This window comes from Muscardinus avellanarius (assembly GCF_963383645.1).
Source record: "Muscardinus avellanarius genome assembly, chromosome: 14".
NCBI classification, from domain to species: domain Eukaryota; kingdom Metazoa; phylum Chordata; class Mammalia; order Rodentia; family Gliridae; genus Muscardinus; species Muscardinus avellanarius.
Genome location: NC_137800.1, coordinates 45,045,269 through 45,060,692, shown reverse-complemented (window position 1 = coordinate 45,060,692; position 15,424 = coordinate 45,045,269).

Sequence of the window (15,424 nt, the reverse complement as noted above, 5' to 3'; positions counted from 1 at the left end):
AAAAGCAGAAAAATATTCTCCAAGAAATGAAGATCTGTCCAGGAGATATCAGCAGTCATATTCTTATCACATTCATGTACTATATAACGCACAGTCTGAAAAGGATGTGGGCCATCATGATTACAGCTACATACACATTTGAGTTTTTTGAGTTCTTATTTGGATAATTTCTATTATGAGCAAAGAAAAATATATACAGGACACAAGAATTAGGGTCCAAATTGATCATTGATAAGAGAATGTGACCGAGTCATTTGAGTGAAGCTGAATATTTTGCAGTGCTATAAATTTATTCATTTAATAAGTAGAGTGACTCCTTCACCACGTTTGGATTACTTCTAGGCTCCTTTGGTTTCAAGCAGCAGATCTACCAGTAGGCAATTTGAAGAGAAACATGCAACTACTCACCTTCATTTTAGTATCAAAGATCAGCATATATATTTTAACAGCATATATATCTATCTACATACATAATATATATTATGTATGTAGATATTTTATTACAGTATATATATTTAAAATATATACAAATATATAATATATATAACATATAATATATATACTATATAATATATAGTATATAATATATAATGTATATTTAATATATAAATATATATAAATATATAAAATATATATAATATTTTAAAACTATATATATATACATATATATATATATATATATAGTTTTAAAATGTTTTGTGTATGTGACAGAATAAAATCTAAAGTTTAAAAATATATTTTAGCTAGGCATGGTGGGACACAATTGTAATCCCAGTATTTGGGAGGCTGAGATAGGAGGATCACAGATTTAAGACCAGCCTTAGAGTGAGACCCTATTTCAAAACAAAAATATATATTAAAAAAACAAGGGGTAGGGACTTAGAGCTCAGAGGTATAATGCCTTTGGGTTCAAAAAAGAAGGCAAAATAAAAATGTGGTTGACACAAAGCCTCACATACAGTATTGTTTGCAAAGTCTTTTACAGAAGATTGTAGGCTATAAAAGCATGAAGAGCGAATTGTTCTCTTATCCATAAGTTGTCCAGATTTTCCTATTTATTCAAAATCTTATATACTTAGCATGTATTAAGATCATATCTTCCTTGTAATACTTACATAATTATTTATAATCTGCCAGGCTTTGTGCTAGATACTTTTGTATTTTTGTTTTCTACACAAATAATTATTTTAAACCTTATCTTATACTAGTAACTATTGGCCCGGACAATAGAGTGCCGTACAAAAAAGTGTTTTGTTCTTATAGTGACATTCAAACTTTTAATAGTATTCAAAATTTTCTGAAGAAAGTGAATTTCCTATACTTTTGAAGAAAAATTTCAACATCCTAATCAATCAATTTAATTGGTGGTACTAAAAATCCTTTGCCCTAAATTTTCACTGTTCATAATTTCAAATGAAGAGTATTTCAAATGTAACTTTAGTGTCATTGTATAGAACATTTGCAATAATAAAGAATGAACTAAGTAATGCTGAGGCCCACATACCCTTTTTAGGATAAAATAATGTAGTAATTGATAAGTAAAATAAAAAATTAAATGCGAGTAAAATAAAAATAAGTGAGTACGGCGGAGTGTGAAAAACACGAGAGAGGTCCGGTACACGTGGCATGTAAAGTTTTAATGGCACGGCTCTCCCGGGGATCAGGGCGAGGCACCGTGGGGCCCGCGCGCCTGTCCGAAGCTAGAGGACGCGGGCTCTCCTTTTAAAGGCATGCATCTCGCGAGATGGGGGTTTACTCGCGGGAACGCCCAATTCTCGCAGGGGTTTCAGCCCCTCCCTTGCCCTGCAGAGGTCATGTGACACAAAGTCACATGAGTGCAGGACCCAACTTAACATTCCGGCCTTTTGATGGTAGGGATAATGGATGACGATTGGACCCTCTAGCTTCTTCCTGCTGTCAAGGGGCGTTGTCAGGGGCCCCAGGCCGGGAGGAGTTGGGAGTCCAGTCCCCCAGAAGGGGGTGCAGGTGGGTGCATAGCTGCAGTGCGAATTGGAGGTTACCCTGGACAGCTTAGTGATGTGCGCTTGAGGAGGCTTGAACAGGCAAGGGCTATTAAAGAAAAAAACAAATCATGAGATTGAGCAGGCGACCAAAAAGGAGACTGGCTTACTCAGTACCTGGAGAGCTACCCTGAGCTGGCAAAGAGGATGGAGGTTGAGGGATCCAGGAGCCATCAGTCTTCAGCCAGGCTGAGTAGGGCCAGCGGCGGGGCCTGGTCTGGAAAGGTGCTCCCCCTGTGTTGAGGCACCTGGGGCTCACCCTTTTCCAAGGGCATTGTTCCAGTGGCCCTCCTGGCCACACGCCGAGCAGTCTGATTGGTAGGCGTGGCTTTGCCCCACTTGAGGCAGGCTCCTGGAGGTAGTTGTTGTTGCAGTCCTCCACACGTAGGTGGTGCTCCAGGGGGCTGAGCCGCCACCGCCAGCCAAAGGGCAGCTACCAGGGATCTGCTTTTTGGCAAAGTCGGAGTGTATGCTCCATTTCCGCCTGTTTCTCTCTGGAATTAAAACTTAGATGCTATGTTAAGGTTCTGTCAGCTGTGACGGACCTATACTCACAAAGAGCGCGTCCCGGGGCTGGTGTCTGGCAAGAATGGCAACGCAGACTCCTCACGGGCAGAGGGTGTCGCCCCAGCCCCGGCGTTTCCCACAGCACCTAGGGCGCGCCCACGCGGGCCGCCCAGCAAAATTGCAGTCTGGCGCGGGCCAAGATGGCGACTGTGACATCACCAGGCAGTGACTACTATCACAAAATGGCAGCGGAATGAAGTGTTGCCAGCCAGCGCTGGCTGCGACAGAAGCGCTGAGAAGCTGCTGGGAGCGTGGTGGAGCTGGGGCGCGTGGATGCCGGTGGCTGGTGTGGACGGCACTGGCGGCTGGCGCAGGTGGGATAAGTGGGGGTGCGCAGGCGGCATGGCTTGCCGGGCCCGCGGCGTGGAGACAAAATGGCTTCCAGGCACACACCAGACGCTGAGGCTGGGCCCCGAGGAGCACCGCCAGTGAGCCTGGCTCGGGGCGGGTGGGGCAAACCGGCCAGAGGTCCCGGCGGTGACCGGAGAACCAAGCTGGAACGGTGCTTTAGGAGGTACAAGCAGCAGGCAGAGGTCCTGGCCCGCGCAGGCGGTTGGCAGGCAGAGCAAGTGCCAAGCTGCCTGGCTCGGGCCAGAAAGATGGCCGCCGACTCCTAGGATTGGTCAGGAGTGGAAAGTGGGAGGGATTAAAGATTGTGAGGCCTCCAGTGAGGCCATGAGGTGGGAGGGATTAAGGATGGCGAGGCCTCCAGTGAGGCCATGAGGTGGGAGGGGTTAAGGATGGCGAGGCCTCCAGTGAGGCCATGAGGTGGGAGGGGTTAAGGATGGCGAGGCCTCCAGTGAGGCCATGAAGTGGGAGGGGTTAAGGATGGCGAGGCCTCCAGTGAGGCCATGAGGTGGGAGGGGTTAAGGATGGCGAGGCCTCCAGTGAGGCCATGAGGTGGGAGGGGTTAAGGATGGCGAGGCCTCCAGTGAGGCCATGAGGTGGGAGGGGTTAAGGATGGCGAGGCCATGAGGTGGGAGGGGTTAAAGATGGCGAGGCCTCCAGTGAGGCCATGAGGTGGGAGGGGCTAAGGATGGCGAGGCCTCCAGTGAGGCCATGAGGTGTGAGGGGTTAAGGATGGCGAGGCCTCCAGTGAGGCCATGAGGTGGGAGGGGTTAAAGATGGTGGGGCCAAGATGGCGGCCCCCCAGTGATTCCACGTGTCCAAGATGGCGGGCCAAAGCTGGCGACCCCCCCCCCCCAGTAATTCCATGTGGCTGCTTACCGGAATGGCCAGGCCCAGGCAGCAGGGGTGGGCAGGCACAGGGTGAAGGGCGCCAGGGCGCGAGTCCGAGTGGAGGAACCAGCTGGAGCACGGGCTGGACTTGGCGGGCTGGGGGCTGTTTAGCAGAGTGGCAGCCACCTAGATGGAGGAGGCAGGCGGCCCCGGCAGGCGGGTCTAAGCAACGCCAGGCGCGGAGAAGACATAGGCGCGCGGTGTGGCGCAGTCCGCGGGCGGCGCGGTCCCATTCCAGCGGCGGGCGGCGTGGGCAGGCGGGAACGGCGGTTTTAGGAGGTCCAAGCGGCAGGCAGAGGTCCTGGCCCGTGCAGGAGGTAGTCCACGCAGGCACGGGGCGGCAGCGGCGGCAGTGGTGGGAGCAACGCCTGCAAGCGGAGCGCTGGTGTGGGACCTCGCAGTCAGCTGCTGGCGGGTCGGAGAGTCCGGGGCTCAAAAAGAGAGTAAAAATAAAAAGAGAAAACAGAAAAAAAAAAGGAAAAAAATGGGGAGGGACCCAAGAGTTCTCCCAGTTCGGCACCAAATGATAAGTAAAATAAAAAATTAAATGCGAGTAAAATAAAAATAAGTGAGTACGGCGGAGTGTGAAAAACACGAGAGAGGTCCGGTACACATGGCGTGTAAAGTTTTAATGGCACGGCTCTCCCGGGGATCAGGGCAAGGCACCGTGGGGCCCGCGCGCCTGTCCCAAGCTAGAGGACGCGGGCTCTCCTTTTAAAGGCATGCATCTCGCGAGATGGGGGTTTACTCGCGGGAACGCCCAATTCTCGCAGGGGTTTCAGCCCCTCCCTTGCCCTGCAGAGGTCATGTGACACAAAGTCACATGAGTGCAGGACCCAACTTAACAGTAATATACATAGAGAGGCCTGTCGGGGTGAAATGTGCTTGGTGTGTGTTTGGGGAGAAGTAATTCCCCCACCACCACCACACAAACAGACAAACAGAAAAACCGTGGATTCTTGTCCTAAGCTAAGAATAAGTATTCATTGCTTGGACCGTTGCTGAAGATTTAAAGGAGTTTATTAGAAAGATAGAAATACAGAAAATAGAAATACAGCCCCATGCCAAGATGGCATGAGGGGATGACTCGAATGAGTACAACAAAGGGCTTACATGTGGACCGGACTTTTTATACCCATGACCTCCATCTTGTTTGCGTGACTCTGACATAGTGAACGTCCCTGTAAGGTACCTCCCCTTAACCCTGTAAGGTACCTCCCCTAGCATGGTGTGGTGAGGTGTCTCCTTTCATAAAGGGCAAGGTCAAACCATGCCACACCCTTGCTAGATCATCAAGTAGACTTGTCTTTAGAAAGAGGAAGCCCTGCTCTCCTCTATTGACTTGTTAATTACTTTGAACTAGGTTGATTTACATTTGAATAGCTGCCTGTTTTAGGCAAAAACCAAGTCCTTTCTTTACCCATGTCTGCCGCCATTTTGACACAACTATTTTGAAATATACCAATTATTTTCTTTTGAAATATATTAATAATCAGAGCTTTCCCAAATCTTCCTAGGCCATTCCAATACTGGTACAAGGCCCACTTAATAACTATTTGTTTTTAAAATGATTAATTGTAGTGCTTTGGGTCCCTACTAATATCCTTAGGTATTTTAAAAAAAATTTAAAACGGCCCATATGGTTTTATCTTGAGGTGGGAAAGTGATGTTTACATTGTGTATTCATGCTATGTATAGTGAAAACCCAAAATTCTGGTGGGAGAGAAAGAAGGATGTGGGGAAGCAGAATAATGGTTCCTAAACATACCCACAATCAAATCTCTAGAACCTGTGACTGTTACCTTAGAGATGTGATTAAGGTCAGACCTCCAAGATGGGAGAACATCCTGGGTTATTCAGGTGAGACCAGTATAAGCTTGAAATCTCTTAAAGTGAGAAATGGAGGGGTGTGTGTGTGTGTGTGTGTGTGTGTGTGTGTGAGAGAGAGAGAGAGAGAGAGAGAGAGATGTTACAACAAAAGCAAGGTCAGGGGTGGAGCTAATGTCATAGATATAGCTAAAGGATGGCCATGTAAACAGATGACTGAATGGACTGCAGTTGGAGATCCTAGGAGCTGCCACTGCAGGACTAGAAGGTCAAAATGATGTATTATTCAGTAATTTGGAAATTGAACTCATTGATGATGATTTTAGAAGTTAAAGAAAAGACTATCTATTTTCAATGAATGCATGATAGTACCAAGAAGAAAGAAGGGTGCTTGCTGTTGAGTAGCATGAGTCTAAACCTAGCAAATCTTTAACATGGGTTGGAAGACAACTCTCTGTGAATAGCAGCCTTCCCCTTGTGCACAGCGAATAGAAAGCTTCCCGTGATTGACCAGGAATCAGATTCTGCCTAACTCTCCTAAGTGAAAATAATATCCAGAAGAGTAGGAGTCTAACTGGTATTTTCAGAAATTCCACTCTTAGAATTTGTAGAATTTTCTTTAAAAATCTTCTCCATGTCTGAAGAAATGTAACTTTAGGTTAATAACAATCTTAAATGATTTATTTTGAGAACTTTTTAAACTAAATAAATCTATGTGGAGAAGGGATCCATATGCACTAAGTTATCATTAGTTTTATCCTTTGAATAAAAATTAATCTGTTGCTTTTGTGACATGAAGCTTTAGGAAGGAACAGACCCAGGAGTTCAGAGATAATTGTACCTGTGTAAAGAAGGATGTGGGTGCTGCAGAAAGAGGTACAGGAATTGCTTCAGAACACATCTGGGTGTAGTGCAATTTGACTGCTAAAAGACCTCCTATTGCAACCTAATGTTTGAGAAATTGAGCAGAAATACTCAAGAACTGGCTCTCTCTTTGGCTATCTCTTACTAGTTAAATAGCTTCTTATGCCCTTTATAATTTAATATCTCCACTTTGAGTGGGCAATTTAATGGACACACTGTTTTTTATTGAAGCTGAAACCTGCGCTTCAAAAGGCTATCTTGTCATTCTGTTATTTTCTGTTATCACTGCCCTCCAGAAAAACTGACACCCACCTTAACACCTAAGGAATTGACAATGAATAAAGCTACTATGCAAATTGATAACGAAAGGTGGGTTACCTTTAAAAGGCATTTGAGAAGATTCTCAATCCAAGTATTAATATGTTCAGAGTTTATGGGCTCCTTAATTTAATAATTGATGGTGAGGAGAAAATAATGAGCTATTAATCAAATCAGTTGTATGAAGAAGTTTTATGTTCCATCTGTATTCCAGTCAGCTTTCTGTCCCAGTGACAAAATAACCAAGAAAATCAACTTAAATGGAGGAAAACTTTATCTTGGCTCCTAGTTTCTGAGGTTTCAACTCAGGGTTGCTTGGCCCATTGCTTTGGGCCAGTGGGAGCACTTTGTGCAACAGAGTTGCTCATCTCAGTTGGCCAGGAAGCAAAGAAAGAAAGATAAAAGAGGGGCTGGGATCCAAATATATATATAATTTTTTTTTTTTTTTTTTTTTTTTTTTAGTACTGGGGATTGAACCTGTTACAGATTGGGAGAATATGGTTTGGGGAAACTGTTCCCCAGGAACCCCTGCTAGGGTCCCAGACACACTTACCCCCAAGCCATAACAAAACCCCAAACGACCAAAAACAGAAAAAGACCATGGATTCTTGTCCTAAGCTAAGAATAAATATGCATAGCTTGGACAGTTGCTGAAGATTTAAAGAAGTTTATTAAAAATAGAAATACAGAGATAGTTACAGCCCTGTGCCGGAAAGCGGCCCAGGGGGGCATTTCGAGTGAAAATATCAAAGAACTCCAGTTTACTCTAGATATGCTTGCCCTATCTCTAGTCCAGTCTCTAGCTGGATTTGCCCCGGAAGCGGGGGGCTGTTCTGCCTCCAAACACAGCCCTCTACACCTCTTGTTCCATCCTCCAAGATGTGTGAAATTGTTTCTCCAGGATCTGGGATTTCCTTCCATCCCTGGCTCCAGCTTTCTTCCCTTCTCTTTAGAAATGTAAATTACAAGTCCCTTCTTTCTGCTAGCCCTGGCCTTCTTAGTATAAAGGATATATTTTTAAACTTGAAAATCTTTCCCAATCTGATACATTAATACATTTTAAAACATCTTCCCAATACTAGTACAGAACCCAGAGGTATTCTACTTTCAAGCTACATTCCCAGCCTTCTAAATTCATATTATTTTATTTTGAAAAAGGGTTTCACCAAGTTGCTGAGAATATTGCTAAATTGCTGAGGCTGGCCTTGAATCCTTCAGTCTCAGCCTCCCAAGTCTTGGGATTACAGACATGCTCCACCATGCCTGGCTCCCAATACCATTTTTAAAGACATACTTGCAGTGACCTTCCTCCCTTCCATTAGGTCCCACCATCCAGAGGCTTCACCACCTCCCAATAGCACCACAGGCTGGCCAGCAAGCCTCCAACACATGGCATTTGGGAGACATTTAGGATTGAAATCATAATTTGGAAAATAATTTTTCCAAGCTCTTTTAAAGTTGGAAATACAGATGACATTCTTACTCAAAGTAGTTTGCCTATTTTTTTTTTTATATATCTAGGGAATTGTATAATAGTAAAAAAATTCCATTACTGGTGGGGACAATCCAGAGATGTGGAGAACATGGTGTGTGCATGGACATGTAGGGTAATATGTGTGATGCCACCTATCTAGAATATCAGGTCTACTAAGGGGAGAAGGCTTTGACAACCACAGAAAAGAGTTGGATGCATTCAGAAAACAGTAACATAGGAAAAAAGAAATAAAGAACATTCTATTTTGCAATAGAATATAATAGAATGATTTTTTAATATCAAATTGATAACAATTTCAGTTTATAAAATGTATGCAGCACTAAAAGTAGTGTCTCCCACATAGAAAGTTAATCTGTTACTTGCTATTCTTAACATAAGACAAATAGTCATAGCAGTTTATGATTAGTGACATCACTAAATGTTAATAAAAAAGTTAATAACTTTTTGAAACTTTCGTATAATTAGAGTACTCTATTCCCTTTGCACATTGACCTATGACTTATGTGTTTCTTTTTTATTGCTTTTATAGTGCATTATGGTTATGCATCTTTGTAATTACGTCACATCTAAGTGATACCAACATGCATACATACAGCACTTGGTTATTTTCTTTCAGATTTCACTCTGCTCCCTGTTCTCCTTCCCCATACATGTTAGTGGGATTGGTAGTCATACCTTCACATATGGACATAGCATTATTTGAATTGTTTGCTTCCTGAATTCTACGTTTTCCCTTCTTCTTTTTGTGTCCCTAAAGCCTCTTCCACTTTCTGAGATTGGCTAAACTCACCCTTGGCTTTCTGATATTGGCTGATTTCATTATATTCTCTAGTTGCATCCATTTTCCTGAAAAATGACATGTTTTTGTTCTTTATGGTTGAGTAAAATTCCATCATGAAAATATATCACATTTTCTTTATCCATCCGTATGCTTATGGACATTTAGATGGGTTTCATAATTTGGTTATTGTGATTTTCATTTTTATTTGCCTTGTAATTCATGTGTCTTTCTGCTTAAATAACACAGAAAAACCCTTGATGGCAAATTTATGTTTTCTACTTTTGAACTCAGCATCTACTTTAAAACATTGCACATAAACAAAACTCAATCCACTCAGCATTTTAATCAATGTTTAGTTGGATGGTAGTCTCTCTAATAAAGAGAAATCTGGAAGGAGTAGGCCCTGATGTATCTTCTATAATTTAAACATAAATATTGAGATGAAATTGTATTTTATTGGAGTCAGAGACACATGTTATATCTTTTTTTCTTCCTCTTAGGAGAGTTTTCAGTGTCTTCTATGCCTTTGGCAGAGATTGTAATTTATTTAATTTAATTTTTTAATGGTGAATTATAGTTTTACAACATAATGTGGCTCATCTTGATAGTGACTACACACACGCAGCACTTGGTGAGCTTTACCCTGCATCCCCTCCCTCCTTCTTTAAACAAGGTATTGATTGACATTGATATTCTCACATATGTACATAATGTAGTGGAAGTAATTCCTTCATTAATTCTCCCTTCCCCTAGCCCAAACCAATTCCCTTGTCCTTCATTATCTGAAGTCCCTCTTGTATCCCAATTACTTCATGGCTTCTATATATAAGAAATAAATATCTATATAACACTTCACTGTGACTGGATAATCTCACTTAGTTTAATGTTCTCCAGGTCCATTCATTTTCCTTCAAATGATATAACTTTGTTCTTTTTTATTGCTGAGTAGAATTTCATTGTGTATATATTCCATAATTTTATAATCCATTCATTTGTTGATGGACACCTAGATGGTTCCATAATTTGGCTATCGTAAATTATGCTGCCATAAACATGAATATATTCAATCAAAAAAATAGGAAATTAAGCTATAAAGACACTTCACAGAAGAAGAAATGTAAATGGTCAATAAATAAATGAAAAAGCTCAACATCACTAGCAAATAGGGCGATGCAAATAAAAACTAGACTGAGATTTCACTTAACCCCAGTCAGAATGCCAATCATCAAGTCAAACAAAAATAAATGCTGACAAGGATGTGGGGAATAGGAACTCTTCTTCATTGTCAATGGGATTGCAAATTAGTGCAGCTGCTATGAAGATCACTGTGGAGATTCCTCAGAAATCTTAAATTGGATCCACTATATGATCCAGCTATACCACTCCTGTGTACCTTTCCAAAGGAACTGAAATCTTCTATTACTTTGAAATTTGTTTTGAACCAGTCAGTGCCTTCAGTTTTCTGTTCAAATAGATAGGGATTTTTAGTTGCTAATAAGAGAATACATTGTGGCTACTTTAAATACAAAAGGAATTTTGTAAAAGCAGGTTAGATACCTCAAAGCACTATTTCACCTAATCTATTGGGTATTTCCCTAGAATATGATAAAATAATGGTTAGTAATAATTATGAAATGATATAAATAGTAATTATGACTGAGGAAAAAGGCAATGAAAATCTATTGATTTTGAATATGCAATTATACCAATACAATTTTTAAAAAATCACAATTAGACATAAATAATATTGAATAAGAGTGGGAAAGTACTATTTTTATACTCTTTGAATACATGAATATATTTTTTAAAATATTAAAAAATGAGCTGGGTGTGGTGGCGCACGCTTGTAATCCCAGCATTTGGGAGGCTGAGACCAGAGGATCGCAGTTCATGGACAGCCTCAGCTACTTAGTGAGGCCCTTTGCAACTCAATGAGACCCAGTTTCAAAATAAAGAATAAAAAATAGGACAGGGGGTGTAGCTAGGAGGTCAAATGCCCCTGGATTCCATCCCCAGACCTGCAAAAAAAAAAAAAAATTAGAAAATGATACATGTATATTATATGTCATGATAGTGGATAAAACATTATAGTTTCTATGTTAGAGCCTAATTATGAAAAAGGTGTCAATAATTTGTCAAAATAGATATTTTGCATATTCATATTTAATATTATATATCAGATTTGTCAGTTTTCACATAGTTCACTGAAAATTAATTTTTATTATTTTTAATTCTGAAAGTTTTTTACATGAGATGACAATTATATAAGTGATATGTACATAGAATATACATACATGCACATATACAGAGTGTTAGAGTTTTGAGAACTGACATACACTAAGCTTTTTAAGGGTATTGATCCTTTCTTGTATAAAATCTACAAATGGCTTAGTATTTATGAAAAATAATTAAGCTTAGGCTCATGGGCCCAGGAAGATGTATTTAAATATGAAATAAAAAACTACTTTATATTTAAATAAAATGGTATATAAAAGCATTATTCAGAGATTTTCTCTTACTTTTTTGTTGATTGGAACAAAAAAATCTCTATCTGCTGTTACTGAATGTTAATGTTATCTTGCAGTTTGAAAATGAGACCAGAAATAGCTAGATTAAAATTCTTCTTTTTGTTCAGTCACATTATTGTTATATAATCAATGGCAAACCACTTTGCATCTTTGTGTATCTAAGCTGCAAAATAGGGTTTTCAAGACTGATTGAGCTTTATCTGAACTACTTAATCCAGCACTGCTAGGGCATATAGATGATACTAAGTAATATTCAATATAACTGTTTTTTTGGTTTGTATACTTAATTTCTGCTCAAGAAGAAGAAAAATATATTAGAAATGTTTGATTCTCAGAATCATGTTCACACCAAGCAGATAACATATTGAAAAGAAAATTCAAAGAATAGACTAATGTTCGTTTACACACACACACACACACACACACACACACACACACACACACACGTGTGCATGCATAGGAGCATGAGAGTTCGAGCCTGGATGCTGTGTGTTGTGCCTTACCTGTGGCTCAGTGCATTGACTTACTCTTTGTGAATCGCCTCTGCTGATCTGACAGCCTCTGGCTTCTTTCTCGTCAAGGTGCTTCGAGTCTCCAGTACCCTTGGAAATCTGTTTACACCAACCCCAAAAGAAGCAGAGCTTTGCGGATTCAGCGTTATTACAGATGCCTTTTTATATATTAGGACCAGATACAAATTTACAATGGCAAGAGACAATAACATATGTTAAAGAAAGAAAACATTGGCTGTTTCGGTGACAATAAGAATAAAACATTGGATTAGATAGAAAAAAGACAATTTCAAGCATAATTGACCAGCATCGAACTTAGCCTGAAGGAGAATAATTTTATTTTACTCTTACTTTTTTGTAATATTTTATATTTTACTTTTCTAAAGAAAAAAAAAACAGGACATAAATTTTTTTTGGTGGTACTGGGGTTCCTGGAAACCCTTCTACCTCTGGGCTACACTCCCAGACACACACACACACACACACACACACACACACACACACACACACATATATATATATATATATATATATATATTTTTTTTTTTTTTTTTTAAACAGGGTCTCTTAAGCCAGCAAGGCTGGCTTCGAACCTGCGCGATCCTCCTGTCCCCACCTCCCAAGTGTGGGGATTACAGTGTGAGCCACCACACCCAGCTATATAGTAGTTTTTAACTATGTAGGTTTTCTGTTTTTTTTGTGAGTGTGGTACTGAGGATTGAACCCAGTGGTATTCTTCCTCTGAGTTACACCCCCCAGACCTATTTTATTTTTTATTTTAAAACAGGTGCTTGCTAAGTTGCGGAGGGTCTTGCTAAATTGCTAAGGCTGGCCTCAAACCTGTGATCCTCCTATCTCAGCCTTTCAAGTACTGGAATTACAGGCATGTAGCACCATGTCCAACTTAACTACGTAGTTTTAATTACCAAGTTTTAAATTGGTGTCAGAAGGTGGGATGGTTACTCTTTTCCATTCACCTTTTCTCTTCTTTTTTTTTTTTTTCCTTTTTTCAAATCACAGCTGTTCAGGTATAATAATTCTCCAAAGAAGCTTTCTTTGGTGAGTTGCTAAACACATAGAAGTGCAAATGACTAAATTAATAATGCATGTCAAAAAGTATCAAGCAAAATATGTCCCTGTAGTCTCTAATTCTTCCTAGATAATGATACATGTTTAGCATTAAGCAAACGATTCTACAGAGTGTCAGCCTTTAAAAAGTTTTTTGTTTGGAATTCTCCTTGAGTATTCCTCTGGAGGATGTTAAAGGCCGCTGGCAAATGTTTTATGTCACATTATGTTTTCTTCTCGAACACTCTGTATTTGCTTTAAAATAATTAGTCATACTGAAAGTGTGCATCACCCAGTAAAAAATCTCTGAAAAGGTACTGACGGACAGTAAGGACATCCCAGCATGGGGCCAGGAATGTGTCTCCAAAGTTAAACTCAAGGCAGCTTTAATGCAAAAAAGGGAATTAATGTGAAGCAATACATCTGATCTGAAAAATTTGCAGCTTTCAACCAGAGCACTCTATGTAGTTCTTCCCAGCATCACAACAGTGGGGAGTTTTTGTTTTTTGTTTTTTGTTTTTGGTTCATAGAGCCAAACCTTAGTCCTCTAGGAGCAAAGCAGGTACAGTATCATTTTAAATATCTAGCTTCAGAAGTCACAGCATCACCTCTGCTGCACTCTACTGATTCTCGGTGAGTCACTAAGGCCAGCCCAGATTCAAAAGGAGCGGGTAGTGACACCACCTCTTCATGGAATGAGTTGTCAGAAAATTTATACATGTGTTTTAAGACTGATACAGGCAAAATATATGCCAGCTGCTGGCCATAAAACATAATAAATTAAGTTATACTTTGTGTTAGAGGAAGAAGACAAACATAGCATTACAGCACAAATATTCAGGTCGACATATATATATATATATATATATATATACATACATATACATACATATAGATAACCTTTTAAATAATTCATATTGATTAGAGTGATATGCTTATGCTACTACAGATCAGAAAACAGGTCAGAGAAGAAGACAGAAACTCTGAATATAGCTAACTTATTAGGACCTATCTGTGAAACAAAATGTAAAGGATGTTGGAATTTTCAATACAAAACAGTATCATGGGCTTTCAGTAGGGAAAATATGGTGAGATAACTAAAGTTTTACCCAAACACAGTGGAGTAGGCCTACCTGGTATCTTCCAAAAACCCTCCTTAAATTCAGTATCACATTTAAGTTGCAATGATCAACTTAGTGGCCATTGGGAAATTATTCTTGTTAATTGGAATTTGTTGCGTGGGTTGTGTTTACTTTGTTCATTATTTAAAATTTAAAAAATGTGAAAGAGCATAAAATATTTGTTCATAAGTATACACTTTAAATGGTCATGCTGGGTGTGGTGGTGAACATCTGTAATCCTAGTACTTGGGAGGCTGAGACAGGAGGATTGCAGGTTCAGCAACTTATGTAGAGTCATGGCAACCTAGTGAGACCCTGTTTCAAGGAAAAAAATAAAAAATGGGCTAAGAGGTAAAAAGTCTTTGGAGCCATTCCCAGTACCACAAAAAAGAAGTTGGTCTTTAGAACAATAGTTTAGATTTTATTTATTTTTATACTCTTTTGGTGCATTATAGTCTTGATGTAAGACTATAGCTGTGTGCATGCATGTCACTGTCACTATAATTTAGATTTTAAAAGAAGGAAGATTTGAGGGATTAGGCTGCCTATCTTGACTATAAAGGAGCTAAGCCATTATAGTAAACACTGGCACTTTCAATATGGTTTGAGTGAAATTGTCATTAAGAAAATAATATAATTTCCTCTATATATACCAGGAAAAAAGTACTATGTTATTTATGCTTTACAATTCTTAGTAGGTTATTTTGGGCATGTTTTCCTAACTTTTATTTATTTATTTATTTTTTGGTGGTAGTGATGTTCCTGGAAACACTTCTACTTCCGGGCTACACTCCCAGACCTATTTTTATATTTTTATTTGGAAACAGGGTCTCTTAAGCCAACGAGGCTGGCTTTGAACCTGCGTGATCCTCTTGTCTGCACCTCCCAAGCTCGGGGATTACAAGTGTGCGCCACCACACCCGGCCTGTTTTCCTAACTTTTAACAAGTATTTATTTATACTATGTATGTCAAATAAAAGATCTTTACTAAAATATATATAATCTTCACTTTTATAAATGGGAAACATTGTTACATGTTACTATTTTAAAAATATACTAGAAAAGAATTATTGATTAGAAATT